Here is a 22,552-nt window from a genome sequence, read left to right as displayed (position 1 = left end):
ACACCCACACACCACACCCCTTCCTACACCAAAATGATCCCACTAGCTGTTGCAATCATGGGGTTGGAGGACATGCCAGTACTGCTACAACAACAGCAACAACAACAACTACAACTACAACAACAGGCAGAACAGAGGAGACACAGGAGGAGAGGGAGGGTGAGACAGGCCCTGCAAGTTCCACCAGTGCTGCCAGTGGTACCACGTAGGCAGCCACCAATCCCTCGCATCAGACCCAGTCCATTCAATCTAACACCTGAGCAGATCCACACCCTGTACCGGTTGGACCGGGACACCATGGACATGATACACGACAACATTGTCAGCCTGATAGAAATCCACACTGCCATCCCCCCTCTACTGAAGGTGGTGTCTGTGCTCCACTTCCAGGCCACAGGCACCTACCAGCACACAGTGGGGCAACTGCATGGCATATCACAACCACTCTTGTCCCACATGCTGACCCAAGTGCTTGATGCCCTCCTGATGCATGCAAGCAACCACATTTCCCTACACGGACTAGCCAGGAGCTCGCTGACACCAAAGTAGGCTTCCCTGCACTGGCAGGCATGCCCAATTGTGTTGGTGCCCTCGACTGCACCCATGTAGAATTGGTGGCCCTCATGCCAATGAGGCGGTGTACCGCAATAGCAGGCAATACCACTCCATCACTGTGCAGATGGTATGTGACTCCAGCAAGATCATCACGCATTGCTGTGCCCGATATCCCGGATCTACACATGATGCAATGGTGCTGCGTAACTCCACGCTACCCCGCTACATGGAGCGACATGCTGGACAACGTGCATGGCTGCTCGGTAAGTTGCCTGACTGGGCAATGGCAGTGCATTGGGGTTGTGAGGTGGGGGGATGCATACTCCACCTGGGTAGGATTGGGGGTCATGCATACTCCACCTGGTTGGGATTGGGGGGCAAAGCATACTCCACCTGGGTGGGATTGTGGGGGATGCATACTCCATGTGGGTGGGATTGGGGGGATGCATTCTCCACCTGGGTGGGATTGGGGGGATGCATACTCCACCTGGGTGGGATTGGGGGGGATGCATATTGGGGGGATGCATACTCCACCTGGGTGGGATTGCACGGTGAGTGGACAATGCACTCAGAGCTAAACACTGTTGTCCTGAACATCCCAACCTGAACATGACACATTAATGCCATACATAAGACCAATACTGCACATCAATGACAACATGCGAGACGCACAAGCAGGCCACCATGGGTATGTCAAGCGGTGCATGACTAAACATGATTACAACTGTGACAATGCCTCTTGTGTGATTAGGTACAGATTAGCATACACTGCAATAACGAGTGGCAAGACATTGTTCCGCATCCACAGTACATCTGCATCAGCATGCAAGTAAACACCCTGCATCATATGTACAATGCAATCCACACTAGTAGACCATTGTGCAGTACACAATGCATCGGATGAACCTGTGTGCATACATCCAGGGACATGTGCATGTCAACACCAAATAGCTGCAGCCATGGCCGTTAATCCTAAAGGTGTCAGCTCAGATTGACTCACACATACCTCTTTGTGCTCCAATGCAGGTGATGGAAGCTATCCCTTGAAGCCGTGGCTACTTACCCCTGTGCAGAACCCGCATAACAGGCACGCAGAGGAGTACAATTGGGTTCATACCCGTACCCGTGTTGTGATTGAGCAGACATTTGGCCTGTTGAAGGCATGGTTCCGCTGCCTAAACACGTCTGGGGGAGCACTCCTTTATGGGCCTGAGAAGGTGGCAAAGATCACCATGGTCTGTGTCATGCTGCACAACATGTGCATCCGGAGAAACGTACCACTGCCACAGGACATTGACATGCATGCACCGGGTGAGGATGATGAGGATGATGATGGAGGAGAAGCAGCACCCCTGGCAGTATGTGATGCACAAGATGGCCGTGATGTACGCCAATCGCTGATTGACGATTCTGAACCACAGGAATGTTGATGGTTATGTGTCAGTACTACACTGAGCACTGGGACCGTGTGGACATGGACACAGGGTATGTGGGGAGTTGGGCACTGTGCACTGTCATGAATGCAATGAACACACACGAAATGAACAATGTACAAGCATTAAATGATTTTGAACACAACGGGTGTATTAAGAAATATAACAACATAGTGCTTCCTCCCTCCACCACTCTCACGCCCGCTCCCCCAAAAACACCCAAACAACCCATACCACCATACAAGCCAAACCCCCCCCAAACAACTTAAATCCCCCCAAAAAACCCATACCCCCCAATAAACACCCCCGTAATCCCCTCAACACCACCAACACCACCTCCCCCCTCACCCACTGTAATCCCAAAAACGATGTGGTTGGGCCGGCTATTTCCAGACATTTTTTGTGTCGGGGGCAGCATTTCTGTGTGCCTTGCCCTGCGCCTTGTCATTCGCACAGGACTGGAGGGAGTGCAGCTTGCAGGTGTGGACCATGGGGTGCAGGCGGGTGGATTTTGCACCACCAGTGCAGGTTGTTGTTGGTGCTGCATATGTTCCAGCATCCTGTTTAGGACCTGTGTGATGGGCCCCCAAACTGTCACGTATCATTATGGCAGTTGAATTGATGGCCGCAATGGTTCCAGCATTCGCCTCCCGGACCTTACGACGTGTTTCCTCGCCCTCAGCCACATACTGGCGCACCAGCTCGATTATTGAGTCCTGGCAGACCTCTACACTTGACAAGCGTGCCTCCATGTCAGTGGGGGCTGTGGAGGTGGAGGGTGCTGCGGATGGGTGGGCCACTGCAGGGCTGGCCTCTGAGGTGCTTGTCAGATGCGGACTCTGCAGTTCAACCGCTGGTTCCTGCTTGGGGCTGGATGGTGTGCCCTGTCTGGAGTGGTGGGGGGTGGACGCGGGGCTTGGTGTCTGAGGACACTCGACATGGATGGTGCCATCAATGTCCTCGTACTCCTGTCCGCATCGCTGACGGGGGCCCTGGCTGCTGCCTCACCCACTGAACTGGTGGCAGCGGACTGCATGCCATCAGCCTCGCCTTCAGCAGGTGTTGCCAGTTCAGTGGTTGCAGTCTCGTCCACTGCTGTTACCTCCTCCTCAGCCGGCATGGCCTGTACACGTGCCCTGGGTTGTACTCTGGGCCGCGGTGCTGCAGCGGAGGTGGATTGCCCAGTGCCCTGTGGTCTGGCCCTGAATGTTGATGCCCTTGGGGCAGGCTCCTGCCCTTCGCCTTCAGCATCAGTGCCTGTGATGCAAGAGATGCAGGGCATCAGTGATGGTGTCACATGCAAGATGCATGAGTTGGTGCTGTACAGTACTTAATTTCTCAAGCATTGCATTCTTATAGGTGTGTCACACAGGGCACTTTCAAGGGGAGGGGGGGCATGTTGGCATAAGCCGTGGCCTCTCCATTCGTTACTGATTTGTACCAGGTGGCATACCGTTGTATTGAGGTTTGCATGCTTTGTGACATGTGAATGATCCCTGTGTGTTGGGTGTCTGTTGTTAATGGGATTGGCACACAGCATGCATTTCATTGTGCCAGGGTTTGGGCCTCCATCTGGACATGGATCTGTATATGTGTGTATGATGGGCCATGCATTGGCTTGGCTCACTTTCACATCTGTTGTACTACATCATGGTTTGGCCTACTGGGGTTTGAAGGGTCACTCACCTCCATCTCTCGATGTCGCTGAACCCGTCTCCATTTTGCCAAATCCCTCTATGGACTCCATCTTTAGGGTTGTGCTGCAGGTTTCTTCCCAGCGCATCAGTTTTACTGGTGAGTGGGCACCCCCGCCTGTGGCCATGGCCTCCCTGCGATTGGATGCCAGGATATTACAAACCCGGAGACGTAGGTCATCCCATCATTTTTTACAGTCTTTGACCGTGCGGTGGGTGATGCCAACCGCTGAAACCTTGCGCGCAACCTCCTCCCAGATTTCTTTCTTTCTTAGCTGCACTTCCCTTTTGAGGTTGTTTGCAAAAACCTCATCTGCATGGGCTGCAAGGGTATCAGCCAGCACATTTAGCTCCTCATCGGAGAAGGTCTTCTTGCGCAGGCAGGGGGTAGTTTTGCAGGTAGCCTTGGACATGCTGGATGCTATGGCCCTGCTCTCTCCTCTGTAGCACTGCTGGATGAGAGGATTGCAATGGATTGTGTTTTTAAAGATGGCCGCACATTTCCCATTACGACGCAATGGCATTACTTCCGGGTCCGGTATTACAAGCCCGGTATTACCATGATGTTATTACTGGGTGGTTATTAAGGGGTTGCTCCTTGGCGGAGGCGGTATCGGCGGGTCCTGTGATGGCGCTATCGGGGGGTTGGAGGGCCTTTAGCGGCATTGCGGTGCAGCCATTACTGGCATTGGGGTTCGCATGTGCTCGCGCACTCGTAATCCACTGCTATTGGCCCCGTCAAGGGTGCACGGACGCACTATTACCACCATGCCGCTAATTACTCCGTTTTTACCTCCATACTCATAATGAGGCCAAACATGTTCTAACAGGTTCGGTACGAACCAGTCCTCCACAATAGCTGCTGCTAGGCTTTCCCTAGTTCCAAGCACTGGCTGGTTCAGCTGTTCAAGCACTACCCTTAATAAGGCTACAGGCATCACCGGCTTTCCAGTGCTGTCCTGTCGCCACAATGCTTCAGAGGGGGATAAAGAACACCCCCTTTGTTTCCACAAGCCTTGCTCTTCCTGTGGAGCACTGCCTTGAAACTCCACCAACATGCGTTCTTGACAAATGATTAAAACCCTTCATTTATAATGATTATTGTGACTACTTTTTCTTTTACATTTGGAGTATCAAAACTGGCATATGCAATCCTTTTGGCCTCTTTCGGCTTCGTTTGCACGTGAGATAAAATGAGTATGCTTAGTATGAACTGCGCACTTAACTATTGCGATGGCTAATGGGAGTTGTAGTGCCTTGATAAGCCTGTCCAATAATGCTGAATGTTGTACAGGAGTGCCGTCCACTCTGCGGTAGCCCCTCCTTTTCCAACGTGCTAGCCATACGTGCACTGTTGACGTCACATAGGCAGAGTCACTGTACACCGTCACTTCCTGCCCTGCATGTATCTCGAGCACGACAATAAGCGCCACCAATCCTTCTGCTTGTACCGAAAAGGGAGATGGTAGTCTTGCACTTGCTACCACTTCAAATTCACCATTAGCTCTGTTCCTTACCACAAAACCTGAATGCCTTTCCCCATCAGTTTGATCAATTTTTAAAACCCATCAATAAAGAGAACCTCCCCTCCTGCTACCGCATTCTCATTTACTCTTGGGATATCATAATAGAACACCTCGTATTTTGAGCTGTCATGCACATGCTCACCTTCTGCCAAAGGCTCGGCTACAAACGTGGCATTGTTCACTATTTTACACCGGACTACTTTGATTTCTGTATTCAATATGACTACCTCATATGCAGAAGCCCTCTGAGATGTCAACATACCCTTAGGTTTCTCTAAAACGGCAAACAAAGCATGCTCAACAAATAAAGTCATAGAACACCCCATCACAATGCTGGTAGTCTTCTCAATGGTGAGCATGGCTGCTGCCAGTGATTGTTCGCGAGGAAAGTGCCGTCTCATAACTGGATCCAAAATCCCACTATAATAGGCCAGAGTGTTGTACCCTAGTGTAGTCCTCTGTGTAGGCACTGCTGTCATAACTGTCCCATTCATGTGCGAAAATAAAAATAACTCCTCAGAATAATTGGGAATTCCTAAAACTGGAACTGTACAAATTGCTTTCTTCAATTCATCAAACCCTCCCTCCAGTTCCACGGACCATTCTATTTTTCCTTGTTCACTTGGTCTTTCTTTAGAGCCTGCAAAAGGGGTCTTGTGTATGAACTATAATCAAATACCCATGCTCTAACATAGTTGCACATTCCCAAAAACTGCTGCATTTGCTTTATAGAGTGTGCGGTTTTGCTGTTTTCATAATCGCCTCAGTTCTTTCAGGTGTGACTTTTTTCCCCTCATGTGAGATCAACTGACCTATGTACAACACCTCTTCTTGAAAATATTGCAACTTCTCCTTGTCTACTTTATATCCCTTGTCTGCCAGAATAATCATTAGCTGAATCGAGTCTCCCCAGCACTCCTCTTCTTTCGTGATACATACTAAAATGTCATCTATGTACTGCAGCATAATACTTTGCAAATCAATATTGCTTAGGTCCATCTGCAGGGCCCAATTAAAGATCAATGAAGATTCACAGTACCCTTGGGGCAAATGAGTGCTCTTTATCTTAGTCTGATGAAACGTAAATGGCGTACGGTCTTGGGAGTCCTTATGCAACGGGATTGAGAAAAACGCATTGTTCAAGTCAATCACCATGAAATATCATGCCTCCGCTGGGATACTACATAAAATAATCGCCAGATTCGGAACTAAAGGAAAATCCACCTCTTTAATCTGGTTAATTGGTCTCATGTCCTGAAATAGTCTCCACTGCCCCTCTTTTGATTTTTTCACAGGGTACACTGCGGGATTACATGGTGACTCTGGCATCGCTAAGAAACCCTGGCTGATATAGTCTTAAAAATATCCTCATCCGCCTCTCGAGACATGGATACTGTCTTGCTCGGGGTAAAATGTCTCCTGGCTTCAGCTTGATCTCAACCTCCCCTCCCCTCTTCAATAGGCCTACATCATAGGGGCCTGTAGTCCATAAAAAGGTTGGCACTTTTTCCAATACTCGTCAAAAAATGTTGATTGCTGCCGTACTATCATCATTTGCTGTGGGACCTCTCTTTTCTCTAATCTGATCCACTATGTAATACTCATCTCGAATATTACTTCATGATCTGAAGGATCATCTCTAAACATATCCTTTTCTGTGCCGTCCGTCAATCTATACCCTTCCCCAATGGCAATCACTGTTCTCCATGGCTTGCCCTCGACATTGGTTCCTTCGAACATGGCCAATTCCCCTCGCACTATGGCTGCATCTAACCCCAGGGGAATAATCTATCCCCCCTCTTCGTCCATAGGTATCTGTGGCCTGAACAAAAACTCATCAGGTATTCTCTTAATCTTTCCCACTAAACCGGGCACCCATGTAAACAAAATGTGCTCCCCATAAAGAAAGACTTCTGGCTCTAATGGCATTCCTCGCAGAGACATTTGCCCAGTAAACGGCAATATAAATTTGCCCACATTTAGATCATGTATCCCCGGAGTGGAACACACTATGCCTTCATCAGTAAAAATAATTGTCATATTTAGCTTTGTCATTAAATCTCGGCCCAAAATATTAACCAGTGTCTGCCTTGAATACAATAATGGAACAGACATCTCACACTCTCCTACAAAGACTGGTAATTCATTAGTAAAAGGAACTTTGCTTGTGGCTCCAGAGAAGCCTTGCACATTCATAGCATTTCCAGATAACATATATTTTTCCTCTCGTATACATGGGCGAGTCACACCCGTGTCTACTAAAAAAGAAAATGATTTGCCTCCTATGGTAACATCAACCTTTGGTTCCTCTTGGGGGTCTGGTGTTACCGATAGTACTGAATACATCAAGTCACCCTTTGAGCTGTCCTATTGTGGGTACATGCTTATCCCCATACCCGTAAAAGGACTTCCTCCCACTACAGTGACACCCCCTACTCTAGGTGTCAATAACTATCCCGTCTTTGAATTCTGCTGTATCTGCATGGGTGCATGCTATGACTGCCCTTGTGGTGGATTCAATTGTGCTTGCTGTGGTTGCAATGTATGTTGCAATTGCGGCGCTTGTGCTTGATACACTGTCTGATCTTGGGTAAATCCGTCTCTATTTTGTGAGCTATATGGTGGAGGATTAGCTGTCCCCCCTCTTGAGAAATGCCCATTCTGTACATACCCTTGGCTCCCACATGTTCACGCAATGTGCCCTGTCATTCCACATGTCCAACACACAGGAGGAGCTCTTCTGACTAGCCCCCTTGGTTGAATCCTCCTTGCACATTTTGGTGATCATTCTGCATATTCTGAAACCTGCCTTGGTTATTTTGAAAACCACCCTGATTATTCTGGAAACCACCCCTTCCTCTGTATCCCATTCCTCTGCCTCTCGGTATAACCCCATTCCCTCCTTGGTCCATCTGGCATTGATTATTCACTTGCGATGTACCCACTGCTTGCTGCATTCCCGGCCCTTCTCCGCTTGTCAGTACCGCCTCTTCTATGGCGTACTTTGACAATTTCTTCTGAACTAACATGTCTTCCTCAAGTTTTCCAGCATCTTCCTTCTTATTTTTCTCTTGTAAGAGGCGGCAGTGATGCGAGATAGTCAACTGTATCTCTGCCCATGGTTTCGCTTCCATTCCCACTAGTTTGGTAAGCTGTCTCTGTACCTGTTCTGGCAATCCCTGACACAGAATATGGTAAAAAACTGGCTCTGATTTCCCCCACAGCTCCCTTGTTTCCAAAGTCCACAGTTCCTGAATACTTTGAATGTAAACAAGCAGATCTTCATCATCTTTCATCTTACATGCCATAATTGCAGACATATCTGATGTATCAGGATATTGTACCCTGAGTGCCCTCCAGATGCCTGCTCTACAATTATTAAATGGCGCTCTGTCATGAGCTGTGTTCTGTGCCGTAACACTTGAGTAGCCTGCTCTTGTCCAAATGTCATCACCCCTTTCTACAAGAATGGCTGCCAGGAGATCCTTAGGGCCTGATTCACAGAAGTGTTTTATAATGGCGCAATCCCATTGGAAAACGTTCTGTGAATCAGGCCCTTAATGTCCCCTATTGCTAGAGTATTTCCTCCTGTCATCTTTTCTAGCCGTTAAACTAGGGAGTTCGCATCTTAAATTATCCCTATCCATTTGTGGCCTGGGAATATACTGTGGCTGGCCCCTCCTTTTTCCAAGAAGGGAAACTTTGTGAACCCAAATCGGCAATCTTCTCCCAATGTCTGCTTATCCATAGTAGGAACAATGGTTCCTGATCCCCTTCTTCCTCTCAATGACCTTAACCTGTTCACATATGGTGCTGTCTCCCCCTTCTCACTATGCAATCGCCCTTTAGGATTCTTTGGATACGCCATGGGGTCTGGCATCCTATCCTTAGGATGCTCTATATCAGACCATCTTACTTCTTTGTCTGTCTGCAGACATCCCTCAGGACCGCATGCACTTTCTCCCTCCTCACCACAGAAGGTTTCTCTCTCTGCATCTGACATATCTAGTCCCCAGCTAGTATGGCTTTTGTCTCTTTCATCACTATTTAAGGTCAGCCGGTCTAAGGACAATGCTCTATGCTCGAGACTAAATGGACTTCCTGCTTTGCCTTGTGATTGATATGATATGATATGGCATTTGATATGACATGATGTGGCATTTATAACACGGCCATACACAGGTGTTTCAAGGTGCGACTATAGATCGATCTTCTTTTCCTCTGCTTCCCAATTCACCTCTTGCTCTCAAATCTGGATGGGCTCTATCGATCCTACCTCCCTATCTCGAAATTCTCATCTAATATAACTTTAGATGGCCCTGACTTTGCTCCCTGTGCTGGGAGGAACTCTTCTAAATTTATCCTAAGTGGTCTTGTCGTTGCTTCCTGTGAAGGGAGAAACTTCTCTATATGACTCCATGATATTACTGGACTCGGCTCCATTAACTCATTCTGAATGCGATCAATATCGCGTTCCCTTTGTCTTCTTTTTTTCTTCATTTCTTTGGCCCTCATTACAAGTCAGGCGTTAAGGGTTTAACGGCGCCGTCGGCGCCGTTAACCCTTAACGCCTGATTCACACTTTAACGCCTGCTTTTTGCAGGCGTTAAAGTCCAAGGCTCTAAGCGACCTTGGTGCTAATTACGGGACCGTAATTTACGGTGCCGTAATTAGCGCCTTCCCCATCCCCATTATGCCCTATAGGGCAAACATGGGAATGGGGAAGGGCAAATGGTGAATGGGGAATTACCGCCCCACTCACCTTGGAATGGGGCGGTAATTCCGCCATCCATCATGGCGGAATCCGGCATGGACCATGGTGCTAATAGCACCATGGTCCACCGCCTGACTTGTAATGAGGGCCTTTGTCTAATTCCCTTCACTTTCTTGCTTCTCATCTAACCCTTTCCTCTTCTTGTCCTTTCTCTTCCCTTCTTTCGTTTTCTCTGTGCTCTTCTTCTTCCCTTAGTCTTTGCATTCTTTTATCCCGTAATTTCTGCGCTTCCTCCTCTTGTCTCCTCTTCTCTTGCCTATCTCGTTCTTCAATTGCTCTCTGCCTGTTGTCATACTTCCTTTGGTCCTCTGCCCTTTCTTACATATTTTGCTGCTACTCTTGATATATCTGTTCTCACCTCTGTCTATTCTTTCTTTTATATTCATCCTCCTTCAGTCTTTTTTCTCGTTCCCTGTCTTTTCTATCCTGTTCGTCTTGGTCTTCCGTTTGCCTAACTTCCTCGATACTTTTCCCATCGAGATTGAGCAATATCTTTCCACCCATCCATTCTTTCTGTACGAGCGTTACCTCGTCATCTTTATCCTTTTCTCCTTTACATCTCTTCATCTCTCGTTCTATGTTTAAGGTCACATTTGGTTGTTCAATTTTCTCCTCTTTGACTTGTAAGACCTTAAAGATCTCCTCCTTTCCCTTAGTCTCCGTTGGACTTTCATTACTGCTGTAAGCAGGCGGTTCATATATCGGATTACCATAGCCCGTTGCCGCTTTTAGTTCCCTTAATGGATACAACCCTTCATCTTTTGAACTATCGCCACATTTATCGCACCTTCCTCCCTACACTGGTTAAGCATCAGTCCTCAGGAGGCAGGTCTTCCCGTTCCTCCTGGTACATCTTCCAGAGCTCTAAACTATTTTGCCTTTTCTCCACCTTCTTCCCTGTGTACGTGGGGTGCACGTATGTGGTCACATGTTGCAAAACCGCCTTTGACAGCGATTCCCCTTGTGGCCATGGCATGAACATTTTGTCCGCTGTACCCTTTACCCACTCCGCACTATACTGTTTGAGCTTGGGTGCGTGTTTTGGCAGTGTCTTGCACATGTGCATCAGTGGAGTAGCATCCCCCATTGTACAAGTCTCAATGGACTGTCAATACTTACCGTTGATTTACACACAATACGTTTCATAAAAATAACAAATATGAGCGTGTACCAAAAGTCCCCACTCAAAGCCTCTACTTCTCAGTTATCCAAACCAATCTGTTCAGTAGGTGCAGACAATGACTAAAAGATAGATAACAACTTTTTATCTCTTCTTTAACCTCACAGTTTTGCTTTTGTCGCTCTTTGACACATTATTTTCAATTTCAAAATTCACAAACAGGCACACTAGTCGACTTTACATATATCTCATCATAATACTCCTATTCTCTTAGCCCCTAAAATACCCCGATTGGAGTTTGAATCATTCCCTCTCATAAACCTTTTTATGTGCCACCTAAGTACCCACTTGGCTTTTGAAATGGCTCCTTCTAAAGGTCCTTCAGCTAGGATGCTGGGCCCTTTGACGTTCCTCGTCATATATCTCTAACGCTCCTCTTCATATATTAACCAACCCCCCCATTACTTTTCTTTTACCACAATCCCATCCCCTTTATTTTGCCAGTCCCCTCAATCTATTCAACATTCGTTTTTCAGCTCCAGACCTTTGGGATCGTCCCTTCCAGCCACCGTCGCCTTTGGTCCGCTCAGCGCCTGTGGAAACCAGGAGGGATTTTGTGAAAGAGGGACCCATCCCACCTATATCGATTTTCTTGCAAGTGTTCTATATTGGCCACTCTCCATAGGAAACTTCACAATCCTACAGCTAAATGGCAGAGGGTATCCTTTTTCCATAAATTCTAAAAACCTACTAACCGACAGGTCTGAACCATCCTCTTTCTGCTAACAAATGAAACCATAGAACCTTTAAGACAAGTTAACAGTATCTGAGATGGATGGGGATGCAGATCTTACTCATACATCAACAATCAGACCGACTCAGGAAGTTGGCAAAACACGGCTGTTTTAATTGCAATTGTCTAAAACAGGGAGAACAACAGGCGTCAACGGACACTGCACAGTCATAACTCTCTCAACGATTTTCGTGAAAAAACACATATTTATAAAACAATAAATCGTTATTACTGACATCATACTACATGGTAAAATAAGAAATCCTACTAGGGGATGTGAGAGGCTTAAGAGGAACATCTAAGTATACTTACTATGGGGTATGGAATCATGATTGGGTCTCTAAGGTCAGGTGGACAGCTATGCTCACCCCTAATGCAAGTCATCTTCTGTGTCATACTAATACATGCTTCATTGGCTTTCAAACTATAGGGCTCCTTGCTATGTGGCCTTCTACAATTGGTTGGCATGCTTGTACCATTCTGGAATATTTCACTCGCTAGCAGCACGCAAGCTGGTACCCCAGGTGCTGGAGGGTTGGCTTGGTCATGTCTCCTCACCCAACTAGCCCAACATCTATCATCACTCCTATGGTCTGCCATTCAATTAGTTCTTTGAACTCGGACTTGCAAGTATCACTGTGCCCCGAGACTAAAAGGAAGTGTGAGTATGGCCTTCTCTTCTGGTCTGCTGGTCGCAGTGTAGCTTGCCAAAGTCTATTTTCAACTTGACCATGTGACAGGAGACCACGTTTTGAGCTCCTTCATTGCATTTAATACTATTAAATGAATAAAACCTGGCACTTCCAGTGTTTTTCCATTACAACTCAACATGAGCCTGTCTTGCTTCTCATGTTCATTGTATCGCCCCAAATAGATAACAAGTTTCTTGGCTGCTCCAACCCTTGACACTGGGCCAGACAAGCCTTCTCGAATCTTCCTTCGCCGTCAGCTGTTTTATTCTACTGCACCATACTTTTAGCCCTTCTATTCACGGGGTACAAGTTTGCTAAAATGCATCGTGTAACATCCAGATTCTGTACACACTTATATTTATATTGGCGGCACCGCCTGCAGTCTACTCACTACGCATAGCCAACCTTATGATTACTCAGTCTGCTTGCGTTACTGCATCTGTACAATTATAAAATGGCATTGCATTTTCTTCAGTGCTCTCTGCACAGGCAATCTTCATTTTGCTCATGAAATGTTGCTCAATTCTTTACTTCACCATCAGATTCTATAAGGTCTATTTACCCTCTTCATTGGCATCTCTTCTGTGTGCATCATTTCTGCTTCATGTGCCAGTCTTCTCTTTCACTCATCTTCACACTTCTTATGGAATTTCCTTCAGAAGACTGTTATTTCTTTGTGGATACATCATATAGGGTTTTCTCAATGGATACCTTGTTTGAAGGACTCTTTGCGGTATAGGTACCATTATTGGCTTTGCGCATGCCGCAATTTCCGGCTGCCAACATATAGGCAAAATGCGGGTGGAACCTCTGGTAGAGGCACTTAGCTCCTCCTCTACATAACAATGAAGAACAAAGTTCCAGGAAGTGATTCAGAAGAAACGAGTTGGATGAAAGTTGTGGGAACAAACAACTTTAATCAGAAGCGCCGGACCACCAGATGGGAAATTCCTTAATGGAAATTCCAGAAGCCCTTCCTCATTGCGGCGGTTCCTCGCATCGGGTAACCATGGCAACAAGTGAATTTACCCGATGCGAGTGTCCAGCTATTGTGGGCGCCATGGCAACCGCCACTTGCGTAGTAGTGACAGAGAGCGCTGAAGGTACCCGCTATGCATACCCTCACTCGTGCAGTGAGCCATGACAGTATCCTCGCCCAAAGGGGCAGAAACCCCATGGGAGGCATGGTGTTTATCCAGCAATAGAGGCGCAAGAACATCCTCTGCCCGTACCCACGACCTGTCCTCCGGGCCACAACCTTTCCAGTCAATAAAGGAATAACATGTACACCCACACATCTTAAGGATCCAAAATAGCATGCACTTCATACTCCTCAGAACCCTCCACCATCAGGGGGACAGGCGGTTCACATATTCTGGTATTGGGCAAGCACGGCTTTAATAATGAAACATGGAATACCGGATGGATATGCCAGTGTCTAGGGAGATCCAGGCAAACTGCTGCATGGTTCAGGACATGAGAAATAGCGTAGGGACTGACATATCAGGGCAGCAGCTTCCTCTTTCCCAACAGTCTCAGGTGTTTAGTTGAAAGCCATACTTGCGTCCCCACCACATACAGGGGAGCAGGGGTGTAGTGAGTGTCCGCATATTTCTTTGTCCGCTCTTGCGCCTTTGTCAGGTGTTTCCTTACTCCAGCATGTAACAAGGCTAGGTCACGGACACAATCAGCAGCTGCAGGAATATCCATCGGTAGAGATGGATCCAGAGGAATGGACCTAGAATGCTGGCCATACAATGCATAAAAAGGAGACGATTGAGTAGAGGAGTGCAGGGAATTATTATAAGCAAACTCAGCTGTGTGGCAAGGCAGATAGCTAGCTGTCTTGATGTTGGAGACAAACACAACAGAGATACTGTTCAATGGTGGCATTCAGTCTCTCCATGTTTCCGTTGGTTTGTGGGTGGTAAGCACTAGAATATCGATCCTCAATACCAAGCGAGGTAGTCAAAGCAGTCCAAAATTGGGAAGTCAACTGAGATCATCTGTCAGAAACCATGATAGAGGGTAACCCAAAATATCAGAAGATGTGTTTGGAAAACAGGTCCACCAACACCAAAGCCGATGGAATACCTGGACAAGGAACGAATATGGCAATTTTAGTGAAATAATTGATGATGGACCAGAAAGTGTCACAACCCTGTACAGGAGGGAGTTCTACGAGAAAGGCCATGGATACCTTATACTAGGGCTTATGGGGAAATCAGGAGAGGGCACTAAAGGCCCATGGGTTTTGTGCATTGATTTTTACACTGAATACATACAGAACATGTGGAGACATACTCAAGAACATCACGAAGTCATGGAGGGCCACCAACACCATCTCCTTAATAGATCCAGCATCTTTTGCCTGTCTAGGTGTACTGTTATTTGTGAATCATGACACCATTGGGGAGCTCTCCTTCTTGTCTCTTCAGTAGGAATATAGATTTTCCCCTGCATGTAAAGGAGCCCATTGATGACATTAGCATTCAAGTCTGTGAGCTCTTTGGATGACTTTAGAACCCACATCTGGAGTTGTTCCCTAAGCAATGAATGTGGTGTGCAACCGCAGGCCACCTGGTGAGGCAGTAAGAAATACTGGTCTTCTTTTGATACCACAGCCAGGACACCTATACGAGAGAGAGCATCAGCCTTAGAGTGATGAACAGCTGGGCGATAGGTGATAACAAAATCGAACAAAGAAAAGAAAAAATGCCAACGTGCTTGCCCGGCAGATAAGCATTTCAGGGTTTTCAGGGCCAACTGGTTGTGATGGTCAGTGCACACAGTAATGGTATTCTCTGCCCCTAACAGATGGTGTCTCCATTCAACAAAGGCAGATTTAATTGCCAATAGCTTAAGTTCTGTGATGGTGAAATACCTCTCAGAAGGGCTCAGTTTCTGGGAGAAAAAGGCAACTGGATGGATCCGGCCCATCCAGGGACACAACTGTGACAAGACAGCACCTACTGCAACACCCGAGGCGTCAGCTTCGACTAAAAACGGTAGCAAAGGATCCGGATGCTAGAGCACCGGAACAGTCATGAACACCAACTTGAGAGCATTGAAGGCCTGTTGGGCAGCCGAGGTCCAGTAGAAGGGAGTTTTAGTACTCGTGAGAGATGTCAAAGAGGAAGTAATGGAGGAAAGGTAATCAACAAATCTTCTATAGAAGTTAGCAAATCCTGGAAAAGATTGCAATGATTTAACTGAAGACGGAACAGGCCAGTCTAATACAGCCTTAACCTTAGAGTTATTCATCTTAACACCCTTGTCTGTTAGAGCAGATCATAAAAACTTAATTACATTGTTGTTTAAAATGCATTTTTCGGGATTGGCATACAGATGGTTGTTTCTTAGCCTTTGTAGAACTGTACGGACGTGCTCAATGCGTTGTTCATAAGACCTAGAATAGATCGGGATGTCGTCCAAGTATATGACAACAAATTGATCCAACATATCTTGGAAAACATTGTTCTTAAAGAACTGGAATGTGGCGGGAGCGTTACATAGCCCGAAGGGCATTACCATGCATTCAAACAATCCATAGCGTGTTTTAAATGCTGTTTTCCACTCATCGCCGTCCCTTATGCGGACCAGATTGTAAGCTCCCCTGAGATCCGGTTTGGAGAAGATCACAGAGGAAACCAACTGGTCCAACAAGACAGAGATAAGTGGCAGAGGATATTGATTCTTTATGGTGATTGTATTGAGTGCTCTGTATTCATTCCAGGCTCTCAGATCACCCCCTTCTTAGGTACGAAAAACAGTGGGGATGCAGCAGGCAACTTAGACAGGCAGATAAACCCATGTGCTAATGATGCCTTGATGTATTCCTTAAGAACCTGGTCCTGCCTAAGGATAAGGGAGAATACCCGGTCAGAAGGGACTTTAGAACCAGGGACCAGGTCAATAGGGAAGTCATATGGGCTTTGCGGCAGAAGTTGCTCAGCCTTTTTCTTATCAATTACATCGGAGTATTCCAGATATACATCTGAGATTTGGGTATCTGCGTTCTTGATGACTGCTCCGACCGAATTGAGTGAATCAAGCATGGACCTACAAGGGGACTGTGAAACGGGAGCACTAGAAAGACAGTGTGAATCACAAAAGGAAGATGGAAAGGCTATCTTCTGTGACATCCAGTCGATTTGAGGGTTGTGAGTTTGCAACCAAGGTAGCCCCATTATAACACTGTATTGGGGTGTTGTCATGAGATCAAAAGCAATCTGCTCATCATGTCCAGAGCTGGTGGACATGTGGATAGACTTGGTTTGTTCGGTCACTAAGCCATATATGAGAGTGGTATCATCGACTCCATTAAAAACTTCAGGCTTGCTTTTAGGTAGGATAGGGATACCTGCTTGTTGGGCAAACCATAAGTCCATGTAATTGCCAGTAGTACCCGAGTCAATAGAGACACGGGTAAGCAGAGGAATTTCACATCCATCCATAAAAGTAATGGGTAAGTAAACAAGTGACAGAGTAGGGGCCAAATGGGAGGCCAAAGGACAACTACTCGACAGAGGGACTCTTTCTACGGCCGAGTTTTGTTTCCCAATTTCCTAATTAGGTTTTTGGGACAGTCACGTAATAAATGATCGGCGGACCCACAGTACATACATAGGTTTGCCTTGCGATGATGTTCCCTCTCAGCACTAGATAACGGACCATGTACCGCCCTTATCAGCATGGGTTCCATTTCAGTGTGGCTGACCACTGTATCCAGGGGTTTAACCACTGTCGGAACGGTGGTCCTTCATTCCCCCAACCTTTCAGCCTGTCTGGTGTCGATCTGTAGAACCAGATCCAACAGTTCAAGAAAAACACCAGGTACTACGGGAACAGTAGAAAGCACATCCTTGAGCCCTTCGGGTAATCCTTTATAGAACATGTCGGCCTTCTTCTCTTCAGGCCTTCCATTTTCCGCAGCTAATTGATTAAACCTAGCCAAATAAGTAAGCAAGGGTGAATTTCCTTGGCTAAGGTTAAGAAACTCCAGATTAGTGGCTTACGTCTTGTATCTGTATCAAAAACACAGTTAATGGCCGTGATCAAGGCCTCACATATAGCATGTAGCTATTTGTTTCCAACAATGGATTAGCCCATGTAGCTGCCACCCGTCCGAGATATGAAAGCACAAATGCCGCCTTGGTAGTGGAATCAGGAAACAAGGCAGGGCTGCAAAGAAAGTGTAGTTTGCATTGGTTTATAAAGGTCCTATAGGCCCTCGGATCGCTATTGGACCTTTCAGGTGGGGCCAAAGGGAATTGTGTGGACATTAAGACCGGTACAGGCTTTTGGCCCAAAACAGGGTAGGAAGACCCGGATGAAGAGTGACCAACTTGGGTGCCATCCTGTGAGCCGGGAGTCTCCTGAATGTAGGGGGACCTTTTTCTCTAAACATCACTCTATCTGTTCAAGGTTACAGACAAAATTGTGGTTAGAGCAGAGCAAAAGAGCAATTCATACCGCCTCGGTATGAGCCAGACTGCAAAGAAGAAAAACAAGTATGTTAGTATCCAAAGGAGGTAAGGATAAAATGGTATAATAGGAGTAGTAGTAGGACAAACCTGACAGCATGGACGTAAGGCCTTTATCCTAGGTGATAATAGGAGTAGTAGTGGGACAAACCTGATAGCATGGACGTAAAGCCTTTATTTTAGGTGATGTTACTCTATGTTTAGCCCGCCTGAAGGTAGAAAAAGAGAATCCCAATTTAGGCCAATTGAACAATTGGGCACAACTATCCAAACACATAGAGGAAAAAATAATAAAGAGGAAAGTTAGTAAGGACCTACCCGGGCAGAACGAGGATGCTCTAGCGGCTCTATAGCAGCAACAGAATACTGCAGGGTGCGATATCCTGGCATGTACTCATTCAGTTATTTCAGAAGTCCGCCGAAACTTCAATAATAAACAAAAGAAAAAAGTTAAAAACTCCAACATCCAAAGCCAAGGGAGTCCAAAGCAGTCCAGTGTTCGATCTGAGGTCAGTTCAGGGGGGGTGTCCGTGGAGCAAACGGGGTTGATTTGCCATGTAGCTGAAGAGTAGATGCTATCTCTAGACTCAAGAATCCAAAACCAAAGGGAGTCCAAAAGCAATCTAGTATTCGATCCGAGGTCAGTTCAAGGGGGCGGGGGAAAGGAGGACAGTGTCAGTGGAGCAAACTGGGTTGATCTGCCATGTAGCAGAAGAGAAGATGGTGTCTCTCACTTCAGGATAGAACGCCAAGTAAGGGAGATAAGAGAAATCTGGAAGTAGTATCGGCGATAGTTGCCGCGGGAAAGAAGGACAACAGAGCTGAAGGTAATTCTTGGATAGGAATCCAACCAGGAAGAACAAAGTTCCAGGAAGTGGTTTGGAAGAAACGAGCTGGATGAAAGTTGTGGGAACAACTTCAATCAAAAGCGCCGAACCACTGGAAGGGGAATTCCTTTATGGAAATTCCAGAAGCACTTCGTCATTGCAGTGGTTCCTCGGGTCGGGTAACCATGGCAACAAGTGAATTTACCTGACGCGAGTGTCCAGCTGCAGATACGGCGCACCCACTCTTGCACCACTGTCATAGGAGCCATGGCAACCGTCACTTGCGCAGTAGTGACAGAGGGCGCAGAAGCCACCCCCTACGCATACCCTTGCTCGTGAGGCGAGCCATGACACCAATGCATTACACACATGTATGTGGGGTAAAACACAGTTATAGCTTTAGTTGCTTTTCATAGATAGAGTTGTTGGGCCCATGTACATCCATTGCGAGGTAAATAGATGAGAGAAAGACAATAGAGAGGGACACAATGGAGAGAGAGAGCAAGAGAGAGAGTGAGAGAGAGATAGAGAGAGAGAGAGAGAGAGAGAGAGAGAGAGAGAGAGAGAGAGAGAGAGAGTGAGAGCACTCTCAGTGCAAACAATGCCTAGCATCGTTTTTCTATTTATCACAGAGATAGGCTTGTTGTAGAACTTTGAAAAAATAAAGTCAAAAACACATCAGGAAGACAACAGCAGTCACTCTGCAACTACATGTGATTCTCTAGACTGTATACCAGGAGAATGATTTTTACTAGGAGGCACTCAACATGTACTATTTAGTTCTATACTGAGTTTGGGCTGGGAGTGTGGCCGGGGTGCCTTGCGAACATCAGATAAATGCACCCAGTATTGTAATTCACAAACTTTTACCGCAAGAGGAGTAGCATAGACGACCTCAAAGGGGCTGTTAAATCTAGGCTTGCTCGACCAGTGGACAAAGTTCATTACATAGACATGATTGCCAAGGAAAAGCTTGAGAGGAGACGACACGGGTGGAGTATCAGATGCAGCACTGGTCAATTCTTCAATTCTTGGCGGTGCAATCTGTTGCAAGATATATTTTATGGCTTTGGTTAGGGCAGACAAGCCCTAAAACAGATGCAGCCCTGTGAGCATCAGATGCTCCTCCTGATTGGTGATAGGGGTGTTGCCCCAGTACCACCTTGTGGGGTGATAAGTGATGATCACTACAGAGAGGCACATGCTAAATAGAGTGAGAAGTAAGCAGTGCACCCCATTTTTCTTTAAGGAGGTGCAAAGCTTAGACAACTTGCTCTTTAGAAGACCATTAATCCTCTCCACCCCCGTTGGCCTGGGGGTGGTAAATTGTACACATCCGATGCTTAATTGTCATGATTACATCCAGGGTTTCTGGTTTAGACTCAGGACTTCTGTATCTCTGTAGGCTTTAGGTGGGTGTTAGCTTGGCAAGCATTGCATTCTTACAGTTTGCTACATTAAGTTAACCATAGACTTCCATAGGGACTCAGTGTACCAGAACCCTTAAAATGGCCACACTATGGGTCACTATGATATGTTATAGTAGAGAACTAGAGGTAGTGCTTTGGAGGATACTTAAGTCCCGCCTCTGCAGTAATGCACGCTTAACATTAGGTCCACTGACAGCGGTGTAAAACTACCAGCGCTCAGCTCACAGAACCTGCAGAATGAAAAAAAAGTAATGTCAATAACTTGAAAAGACTCACCAAATATTTCACAGACCACAGAGTTGAATTACCTGACTAAAGTTTCTACCGCCGCAGTTTTCAAAAAGAAGAATTTCTTCCGTCATATTTCCAGTTCAGTCATCAGCCTTCGTTCGCAGCCACAGTAACATTACGAGGTTTATTCCGACTTGCGAAGACCTGCAATACAAGGTACCATAGTTATAGAACGAACATTACAGAATGAAAAGTGAAAGATAATTCCAACGCGCATATGTACCTGAAGCTCCCAGGAGTTTTCCTCACAGTTGAAAGCCACGCTTCACAGAAGAAGGCTACAGTTTGAGTAAACAAACTTTTGCTTTGCAACGTTCTTTTTCCAGATACGGGCTCATACTTACCACAATCAAAAAACCCTGTCAGTTTTATGAAGACACTCCATTTTTACGCGCTTCAACCCTAGCAAGCACGCCAACTTACCTCAAGAAAAGGTTTTCATATTTTTCCTTTACAAATCCAAATTCTTCAGTTTTAAGTTTATTTCTTCAGAGAACCTGCAAAAGGAAAGAAGAATTAATAGTCATCAAGAGAGATCTCTCCAACTTTTAGAACTTTTACAACAAAGACATCAGCCTTTCCCCTTGGTTAAGACACTTACCTTCAAAGGCTTAGCAGAGTTCAAAAGCATTTTTGTCTTCAGAACCTGAACATCTACATACCCCTGTGTTATTGCAGGATGGAGAGCTAAAAAATACAAAACACAGGTGAGGAGAGTGTGCGTATTAGAATTAAAAGGGGAGTTTATTTAGGGTGGAAGGCAGAAGAGAGCTCTAGAGGAATGTTATCATTCTTATCAATTACAGTACCTCCCTCACCAATGCAGTGATCTCTTTGAAGAGCTCATTGAAAAAGCTTGTGCCATTGTTGGATGTTTCAACTTCACACACGCCCCATCGAGGAAAGACCCCTCTACCCAAAAATGTGGCTGCACATTTTGCATCAGGGTGTGCACAAGGACCAGCCTCCACCCACCATGAGAAAGGACACACAACAACTATTAGTTAGAGGGATCTGTTACACCTTTCGCCCATGTCCGCATAATTGATATGTAACTCGCGGAATGGCCTAGTAGGTTGGGGCTGTGTCTCTCGGCTTGTTCTTAGTGTAAGACAAGCACTATAAGTCTAACACTTAATGCAGTTAACAACCATTTTAGTTCTTGCCATCTTCAGATTTGGGACAAACCAGTCTTCCTGTATACCTGCAGATATATGCTGTTTTCGCACATGGGATGGAAGATGCAGCTGGTCGAATGCGACCTGCAGCAACTCATGTGACATAACTGCTTTGCCCGATGTTTCTTGTTGCCACAGTAAATCTGTAGGGGACTGCTTGCATCCCCTTTTCAACCAAACATCGTTCTCTTCCTGTGGTGCTTGTCCCTGAAATTCAATTAGTTGTGGAAAATGGAAAGGAATTGTACGAGTCTGGCAGTTGTTCCCTGCTCTGTGCTACCACTGGGTACTCAGAAACACTTGGCACAGATAAGTATTCTGCTTGTTTGGCTACCGAATCCGCTGCAGAATTACTGAGTGAGACAGCGTCTGTATCGTTAGTATGTCACCACCGCTGTCAATGATGGCTGGGATAGTGCATCAATTAGTTTATCTAACCATGTTGCATATTATACCAGGGACCCATCAGCCCTCCTAAATCCCCTCCTCTTCCATTGTGCCAGTCCTGCGTGCACTGTGGTGGTGACATAAGCCGAATCAGAATAGATGGTGATGCGACAGCCTTGACACGCCAGACGCACCACAATTAGCAAAATATGTTTGCTGCTTGGGCTGAATAGTGCATGGGTAATCTCATTTGCACCAATACCTCCTAGAACCTGTCCACTAGGTGGACCACTTCCACACCAGTATACCTAAAACCTGTGCCCTAGTCGATAGTTTCTGACCCATCAAAGAAAAACACCTTGAGTG

This window comes from Ambystoma mexicanum, chromosome 5p (genome assembly GCF_040938575.1).
Source record: "Ambystoma mexicanum isolate Mex_15411 chromosome 5p, UKY_AmexF1_1, whole genome shotgun sequence".
Lineage (NCBI taxonomy): Eukaryota > Metazoa > Chordata > Amphibia > Caudata > Ambystomatidae > Ambystoma > Ambystoma mexicanum.
This window is presented reverse-complemented; position numbering follows the sequence as displayed.